Genomic DNA, 9574 nt, shown 5'->3' with positions numbered 1-9574 from the left:
ACGTCGTTCTCATGAACAGCTGACCTGAAGAATGTTGGGGGAAGATGAATTTGATTACGAGAAAAGAAAATTATTAGAAAATAAAAATTCGTCTTTCACTCGGAAATGAAATGCAGTTTGAAGAGAAATCATCAGCAGTGAAATTGTACCACAAAGATTAGGGCTAAAGTATAGAGACAGACGAATCAACCGCAAAACTCGAGACAGACTAATACAAGTGGAATGTCTACGTTTTCTTGTTGAGAAGGGTGTTGAGCAGGAGGCAGCTTACCATAGCTTATCGAACGTCCAACAAAGGAAAAAAAAAAAACAAGAAAGAAAGCACTCCGTCTTCAGGCCACAAGTGACCCATCGGGACCATCCGACCGCTGTGTCATCCTCAGTGGAGGATACGGATAGGAAGGCCGTGTGGTCAGCACACCGCTCTCCCGGTCGTTATGATGATATTCTTGACTCCTCAATTGGCATCACGAGCCTGAGTTCAGCCCGAAAAATGGCAACAGCACATGGCGGCTTGGCTGGTCACCCGTCCAAGTGCCGACCACGCCCGACAGCGCTTATCTTCGGTGATCTCACGGGAACCGGTGTATCCACTGCGGCAAGACCGTTGCCTAAAGGAATAACTAAAGCGAATGAAAAGTTCGGAACAGGAAAGAGGTTTGTAAAAGACATAAAGTTTCTTGCTAGACCTCTTGGAAGGACATGATAACAACCGTAACGTAATATTAAACAGAACAGTGACACAGATGATAAAGAGTATAAAAAAGAAAAATACGGACGTACACAATGTCAAAACTGGGGACGCCACTGTGATGAAAGAAGTGACAGAATTCTGTCTAGCAAACAAGATAGCACAGGACGGACCAGCTCAAGAAAATATCAGAAATACATTGACATCGACGAATAAATCTTCCTTCGGTAACATAGCTCTATTGGTATCAAATACTAACGTGGAAATGTGGAAAAAGTTCCTTAAAATGAACGTGTGGAGCACAGAATTTTGTGGATGCGAAACGGGAAGAAGAACAAACTGGAAGCAATTGAAATATCGTACAATCGAAGAATTTTAAAGCTTAACAAACAAATTAAAAAATAAAGAAGCACTAAAAAGAGTATATGAGTACAGAAGAGGATAGAAGTTCGTCTTAGTATAGGTATGGGGGAGTTCATGGAACATCTACTGGGTCAACCGAGAATAGTTAACCTGGTGAAAGGCGCAGCAGTTGGAAGATATTGTAAAGGCAAACCAAAATACGCAAAATTATTATAGAGCTTGTTCGGTGGGACATTTGCGTAGAAATGAATTAGCGCAAGATAGGAATAGGTGGAGGAAAGCATCAAACCAGTCAAAAACAAAAATTGACTTTAAAAAATCTGCGATAACTTATTACAGTTACAGTAAAACTCTGCAAAAAAAGATAATATGAATCAACCCTTGTTGACAAATCCCAGTATACTAAGTTCTGTTTTCTCATCTCTTCTAGCGTTGTCATAAGTACAGTCGTTCTCCACATGTAAATGTTCCGCGCTAGTTGATGGAAACATTTAACTGGACGACAGTAATCAATTTCCTCCGCTGCACTGCTATGCGAAATTCTTTACATAAAGAGCTATAGCCTCGCTTACCCCCGCGAAATAAGCTTGGTTGGTCACCCTTCCTACACCACGGCTATGAACCACGTAGCTATTTGATCATAATTGGAAAACGAACACTGAATACGATGTAACCGCCACGAACGATTCCCATCATTGTCTATTAACTAATTCCTTACAGCTGTCTTGGAATAAGAAAAATAATGCCTCAGGGATAGTTCAGAAATACAAAACTTGGGCTATTATACAAAATTAAACAATTCGATTCTGTGCAAATAATACAGTTTACATTTTCTTTCAGAAATGTCACTCAGCCCTTTGCTTCATTTAAATATTGTTTAGAACTGTTAGCGCTGTTACGTCACCCACGACAGGCGCAAATAATCGTTTAAATAATAATATACAATCTTATATTGTAATATACCATGTTTTTAAATCGAACTAAAAAATATTAAAAGAATTCTCGCAGTCCCAGACATATTCGTAACTCCCTACGCATAGTCCTGGAAATTTGAAACTTTTTAATAGCTATGAAAATATTTCTAAGATTCAAAACGAAAAATGTGATGCATATGCAGCAGATAATAGTAAGGAAATGAACTGTTCACGCATCAAATATGTTCCGTATTCCGATATTACTACTGTGGATGAGTAGGAAAAATAATCTTGTGATGCTCGAATACAGAATTAGTAGTGTGCTGCATGACACAGTCAAATCCATTAAATATCTGAGCATAACGTTGAAAAGCGATATGAAATGGAACGAGCACATAAGAACGGTAGAACAGAAGCCGAATGGCCGACTTCGGTTATTAGGAGAATTTTAGAAAAGTGTATCTCATATATAAAGGAAACAACATATAGAACCCTACTCCTACCTATTCTTGAGTACTCCTCGAGTGTTTGGGGTCCCTATCGGACCGGATTAAAGAAGATCGAAACAATTCAGAGGTGTGCTGCCAGATTTGTTATTGGTAGGTTCTATCAACACACAAGTATTACAGTGATGCTTCGTGAACTCACACGAGGTTCCCCGAAGGGAACGTTCGTTTTTCTAAACATTATTGAGAAAATTTAGAGAAATAGCAGGTGAAGTTGACTGCCGAACCATTCCGCGGCCACCTACGAACATTTTGTATAAGGTCTAGACCATGAAGATAAGAAATTAGGGCTCGTGTGGAAGCACGTAGGCAGTCATTTTTCCCCGCTCCATTTACGAATGGAACTGGAAAGGGAATAACTAGTAGTGGTACAAAGTATCCTCCGTTGCGTCTCTAAATTAATAAATATACGAATCTCAGTTAGATCTGCCCTAAAATTATGCATTCAAGCTTTGCTCTCAACGAAGACTTGTACGAATCACATAAAATTTATCTTTAGCTTGAAATATACCTCTAAGCTCTTTAAATGTTCATAAAGATTTCGCCACGAACCAGAATCTGAGAATTGAGGAGGAGAAGTGGAAAGGATTAATTAGAAGAGCCCGTGCGGTGCAATCAGCGTAAAACCAGGAGCCCGCGCACTTACAGCAGCCGTGTTACGAAGAAGCGCGTGCGGGGAGAGCGACGCGGGACTTTATACGCAGCGTTCTCCTTCATTCCAATCTGCTGATGGGCGATAATTCCGCCGATTTAAGCTGATTTATGCCGTCGCAGAATTCCGGGGGCCGGGAGTTCATTGTGGCTCGGCGGCGGCAGTTGTTTGCCCCCTCCCCTGAAACCCCCTTCATCATCTTTCTGTGCCATTTGGCGCAGGCGGGCCGCGTAGGTGCGAAGGGAAGCGCCGCTCCGTGGTGAGCGCGCGCGGGGTCAGGCAAGACGCGGAGGTAATTGCGCGCGCGCTTTGTGGCGCGGGACACGCCCAGCACCAAATCACAGGGAGCAAGGAGCGCGGGCGCCGGCGCGGGCGCCCACGTGATTTGTGTCCCAAAGTTGTCAGCATTGTTCGCGCCGCTCTAATGAATGGCCGCGTGGCCGGCCCGGCCCACACGCGGCGCGAAGAAAACGCGGCGCCGATGCGGAACTTCGCCACCGTGTCCCGTGGGGGAGCGCCGGCGGACGCTCTTAGAATTCGGCATTCCATTTCTGGGAGCCGGCGTCAGTGCGAGGGAGGGGCGGGTAAGGGCGACGGGTACTGCCGTCTGAAACATACACTTATTGCATGATCTTCTCGGAAAAAACCCTGATAAAATAATAGAGTGACAGAATATGACCTGAAGAATTAGTGACTCTCCAATAAAGGCAGTGAAAGACAACGATGAAAAATAAATTAGCGAAAAAAATCAAGAAATAAGAGACAATCTTTTGTGGTCGAAGTTCTTTTATTTCCCGCGTTTGCTCTCTAATGTGTAATAAGGAAATGTGGTTCTGCTTGAGCAAATGTAAGTTTTCTCCTTTTAGCATCCATACACGTCACGGAGATTTTTCTCCATCTTCGGTGAGTTTTTAATTTATTTTCTCTTAAAGGAGAAAAATTATATTTGCTCAAGACAGAACCAATTTTCACTGTGAGGTATTTGGAAGCAAATGTGGACAAAAAAGACAGCTTCGACCACAAAACGGTTATCTCAGCACCGTGCTAGGTATTTCCGAGTAAGCTGTACAACATATTCAGAAGCACAACACAAAAAGTACACCACACTATTCTGAACACAAAATTCAACAAATTCCCTCTCTCTCATAAAGTACATTTTTTGTTAATATTTTTGGGAGCACTTTTCTTAATACAACTGCTGTAACCTCAAAAACTGGTAAATATCACAATCCATATCTTCCTTGTAAGTTGATTAACAGAGAATAAATTGAAACACACTGAAGATGGACAAACTTCTCCGCAACATGTATGAGAACTGAAAGAAGAAAAATTGTGTTTGACCCACATTTCCTTAGTTCTCTGAAAAGAACTCTTGGTAAACTGACATTCTGTTGCTACAAGAAAACTAAAAAACCAGTCAGGCTTAACGTTTTCAGTTCCTTTCTCGGAATCTGTGTATTCAGAATGCTACACTGAGCCGCGCGGGATTAGCAGAGCGGTCTAGGGCGCCGCAGCCATAGACAGTGCGGCTGGTCCTGACGGAGGTTCGAGTCCTCCCTCGGGCATGGGTGTGTGTGTTTGTCCTTAGGATAATTTAGGTTAAGTAGTGTGTAAGCTTAGGGACTGATGACCTTAGCAGTTAAGTCCCATAGTATTTCACACACATTTGAACATTTTTTGCTACACCGATAACTACTCCTGCCACGTTCAGAATCAGAATACTTTGAATTGTCATTGGCACTGAAACTTGCTTCTAATCACTACACACAGTGAAATCTTACAACAGAAAACTGTTATCAGAATGATCTATGGTCAGTCCTCCAAATCCGCGTAGGCTGCTGACCACGCGTCTATGATTAAACAATGTTGCCACGTCAGAGCTGTTAGCTCATTGGATTTATAGCTTAAAAGGAACTACGGCACTCGTTCAGCGAATACCAATCAGAAAACAATTTTTTTTGGTTACTTCTTCAAGAATGTACAGAACTTTCCGTAATTTTCTGTGATTTTCTCTTTGAATAGGTCTTCCAAGGAAATTAAAAAAAAAATTGATGAGTCTTATATATTGAAAGTTAAGTGATTTAAAAAAAAATTGATATTTCTGGTGACACTTATCACCGTTGATGGCGACTTCGTAGCAGCTTACAGGATTGGGCCACATTTTGTGTATATGATCGATCTGCGTAGTTTGAATCAGCATACTGTGCGCTATATTTGCAGCAAATCCATGAGCAAGTTTCTTTGCATCACATGTCGCCAAATTATACGAGAAAATAAAGAAGTAAATAGCGACACGAAATAATAGCAGTAACCAGAGATGGAATCATCCAATATCACCTATTTCGTTGTATCATTCAGTGGTGGAATCGGCAGTAAAAGCAAGGCTCTATATAAGAGCAGTCGGGTACGCTGACTGGATCTCAACATTAACCAACCGGGCTTGACCGTAGTCTTTTGCGCATTTTACTGTTGCGTTACCGCTCCTTCGTATGGCGCACAGCGAGAAGCATAGATTACGTAGATATGTATGTTGAAATTCGTAAGTGTTCGATAGATAAATCTCTCCACGCATGATTGGCTGACACTAGTTGTCACACCTGTTCGTAAGTAACGTTGTGAACGCCTTCATACGACATTGAGGTATAAACACGATACAGTACACAGGTAAAAAATTTAATGTTTGCTTTTATCCACAATGGATGTGCCTTCATTTGACTATACAAATTTGCCACGACAAAAGGGTGATGGTGGCGCTCATAGTTCATTTTATTATGTCTGAAATTTATGAGTGCAGTGTTTCCAGTAAATGTAAAGATATTTATATCTCACCTCTCTGTTATCGAGTTTCGTGTATTTCTATAGTCATAGTCTTAGGTTGCTGCTGTTTTTCTAGTGCATTCTGTGTCAAATCTTTGGCAATTCCTTGGACTTAATTCTCACTCACGTCAAATTATATACATGGTGTCATTTTAACTAGATTCTAATGAAAATAATTACGCATACGATACACATACTCTACATTTAACAAGCATTTTTAACTTTGCACTGATTAGTACTAAGATCAGCTTGGAAATGATTTGTGACGATTTGTGGTAATGAAACCTAAAATTCTGAAAATAAATATTCACCGCTTCTGTATTTCTGCAACATGGTTCCAAGTTGATGTAAAATGATTTCTTACATATTCTTCATTATATCTTCCAGCTTTATTAGTTCTATTTTTTTAGGCACGTACTACAACTATGTATTTCAAATGCACTGCAGGTAATGACCCGGAAAAGAGGGCACAAGAATGGACATTTCGCGATAGTCACTACTTCAATTGCTTTCGCAACAAAAGACGCTGAGGAAAGATGTCCAATAGAAGGTAAATAATTTTCTTACAGTTTCTGTTTAGTGCATACAGGTAATAGACCTTCGCGTAGACTTGGAAGTTGTGTGAACTGTGGCCGTATTGTTAGATAAGAAAAACAACATTTACAGAAGGAAGTGGTTGGGAAAGATAACAGTAAAAGGCGAGGGGAAGAAAATAAGAAACACGGAAAGTAAAGCGTTTGAACTAGCAACTACGTAGCATCATGCATGACAGAAGCATAATACTCCGATTTGTAAAATTATTTTGAAGGTGCAGGTGAAGAGAATAAGTGCGAGGGGGGGGGGGGAATAAATGACAGCTCATTGAAATTAACAATTGTTTCTTATCTGCTTCCAGGGAGAAAAAAAATGGTTCAAATGGCTCTGAGCGCTATGAGACTTAACTTCTGAGGTCATCAGTCCCTTAGAACTTAGAACTACTTAAACCTAACTAACCTAAGGACATCAGACACATCCTTGCGCGAGGCAGGATTCGAACCTGCGACCGTAGCGGTCGCGCGGTTCCAGACTGTAGCGCCTAGAACTGCTCGGCCACCTCGGCTGGCTTTCCAGGGAGAAGCAGAAAATTATATGAGCAGTGCAAATGAACTCTCTGGAAAGAATGGATGGTGAGTTTATTTGTGCGCCACATAGACATTCCGCGAAAATAAAAGTAATATGCCTCACTGGCGATAAATGAAGACATCTTTAATGTTGTTGTTGTTGTGGTCTTCAGTCCTGAGACTGGTTTGATGCAGCTCTCCATGCTACTCTATTCTGTGCAAGCTTCTTCATCTCCCAGTACTTACTGCAACCTACATCCTTCTGAATCTGCTTAGTGTATTTATCTCTTGGTCTCCCTCTACGATTTTTACCCCCCACGCTGCCCTCCAATGCTAAATTTGTGATCCCTTGATGCCTCAGAACATGTTCTACCAACCGGTCCCTTCTTCTTGTCAAGTTGTCTTTAATACCTCGCAGAAAAATCCGAGGTATTAATACCACCGAAAGGAAGTGAAAAGGAATTACGTCCTTGTACGGGACGTTGTGTGAAATGTACCTAGCAAGGCCGTTATTAATTAAGAAGCCGAGAGGGGATCTTTGTCAATGGCGACTGAAAGTTGGAAGAAGGCTGGAACACCTGAGTTGCAATCGGAAAAATTTGATTCGAATCCTCCTTTGCATGATGATGTGTTTTACGGCGGCTACCGAAAATAGCAAAAGCTAAATGTTAGGACAGCTCTTTCGATAATCATTTTCAGGCATTTTATGTGCGCATGTTTATAACAGGTGATATACCATTCACAAAGAAGGAGTATTCGTTGATGATTAAGCTTAAAACGAATAACTGCGCGTGGCTGTCCCGTTGCTAGACGTAAAGCGTGGCATTGCTGTGCTAGTAGTTTGCTAGATGAGTCTCCGTCAATGTCTACGACACCACATCCACACAGCGTACAGGAATGAAAGCAAGAGAGCCCTGCCGGCTGTTTAAAGGTATTTACCCGGTCCGCGGCCCAGGCGTGGCGCCGGCGCTGCCGTAGCAGGCGTGGGACGCCCGTATTAATATGCATAGCGCGCCGGGGCGCAGATATGCTGAGAATGTAACAGCTGACAACTGCTGATGTATAATGTATCACGTGACTCCGCTCCCGGGACTCGCCGCCACCTGCGAGTGCGCGGGCGCGCTCAGACACACACACTCACCCACCCACACACACCACACACACACACACACACACACGGCGAGATCGCGCCCTGCGATAATACTAGGCCCGTGCGCCGCTCACGCGCCAGCTGCCCTAGGAAAGACCTCACGGTCCCGCCAGCTTCGTTTCTCCGCGCCTCTACCCCTACCCCCCGCACCCCGCAAGCGCGGCGTGCGGCTCGCGCCGTAAGCAAGAAGCCGCCAGCGCTCCCGGGTCTTTCCCAGATCTGCATGCAAAGCGGGAGGCCGCGTTCTGCTCCCGTAGGCGCGCAGCCAACTTCCAAAATTTATCACCCGCACCGCGCACTCCCACATTCCTTTTAGCCTAGAATGCCACTGTGTGTGTCATTCAGCTGTTCCGCTCAACTTCCAGCCGCAGTGGCTGAAGAAGATACGCCACCCTCTTTTACAATGAAATATTTCGCTGAAAATACTACAGTTCGGTCACGATGTCAGCATACGTCTAGATGAAAGTACAGGGGAAAATATCGTGCATAGTTACAAACTGCTTATCCAGGATCCGATGTACCACACCATCAAAATTCAGAATACCATAAAAAGCAGTCTTTCGTTAGTCAGGATACTGCGGGAAGTGAAAATGATTAAAAATCATTGAATCAACTTCACATCCACAAGTACAAGGGTTACAACTGGTACGAGTATCAAGTCAGAAATCGCCTATCAGTTATATTCGATTACAATATCGTAACAAATTTTTTCTCATGGCTTCCTGTTACTCAATCAACATACCTCTGCGTTAGTTACTGGACCACCCTTTCGGCTGGTCCCGACGGAGGTTCGAGTCCTCCCTCGGGCATGGGTGTGTCTGTTTGTCCTTACGATAATTTAGGTTAAGTAGTGTGTAAGCTTAGGGACTGATGACCTTAGCAGTTAAGTCCCATAAGATTTCACACACATCTGAACATTTGGACCACCGTTTTTGTGAATGTTTTCCGTTCTGGCATCACCATAAGCGCCGGAACGAAGACACAGATCACAAGAGCAAAGAAGTCGGTGAGGAAACGTCAGCTAATAGCCCGCTGACAAGGACCGCGCCGCGCCAGGTGCGTCATCTGCAAGAAATGAATATAAGCGCCGCTCCTGCCAGCCTCTGCCAGACATGAGTGCTCAGATCGACTCAGTACGGACATTAGTGGAACGCATTCGCAGAACAGTGTCACTGACGTGTGTCATCTTGCGGGAATTGTGTCTATAACAAACACTACTACTGTTTTCATGTTACTCGCGACACCGATGCAACTCCAAAGTTTTGTCAATAGAAATAAAACTACTAATGTTATTTGCTTGAATAGTTGCATAACATTCCGAGAACGCTGCATCCCTTAGGCACCCTATAAGCGACGAGTGGGCAACATCGAACATTTTCGT

At 43.1% G+C, this 9574-nt stretch overlaps 1 pseudogene; it reads right to left on the bottom strand.

Annotated features, from left to right (window-relative positions):
* Positions 1–494: 494 nt before the first annotated feature.
* LOC124722874 lies at positions 495–612 on the bottom strand (annotated as a pseudogene).
* Between the last annotated feature and the right edge of the window lie 8962 nt (positions 613–9574).

The sequence above is a fragment of the Schistocerca piceifrons genome, chromosome 1 (genome assembly GCF_021461385.2).
Source record: "Schistocerca piceifrons isolate TAMUIC-IGC-003096 chromosome 1, iqSchPice1.1, whole genome shotgun sequence".
In the NCBI taxonomy this organism is placed as follows: Eukaryota; Metazoa; Arthropoda; class Insecta; order Orthoptera; family Acrididae; genus Schistocerca; species Schistocerca piceifrons.
The sequence above is the reverse complement of the archived record's forward strand: the minus strand, read 5'-3'. Positions and strand labels throughout refer to the sequence as shown.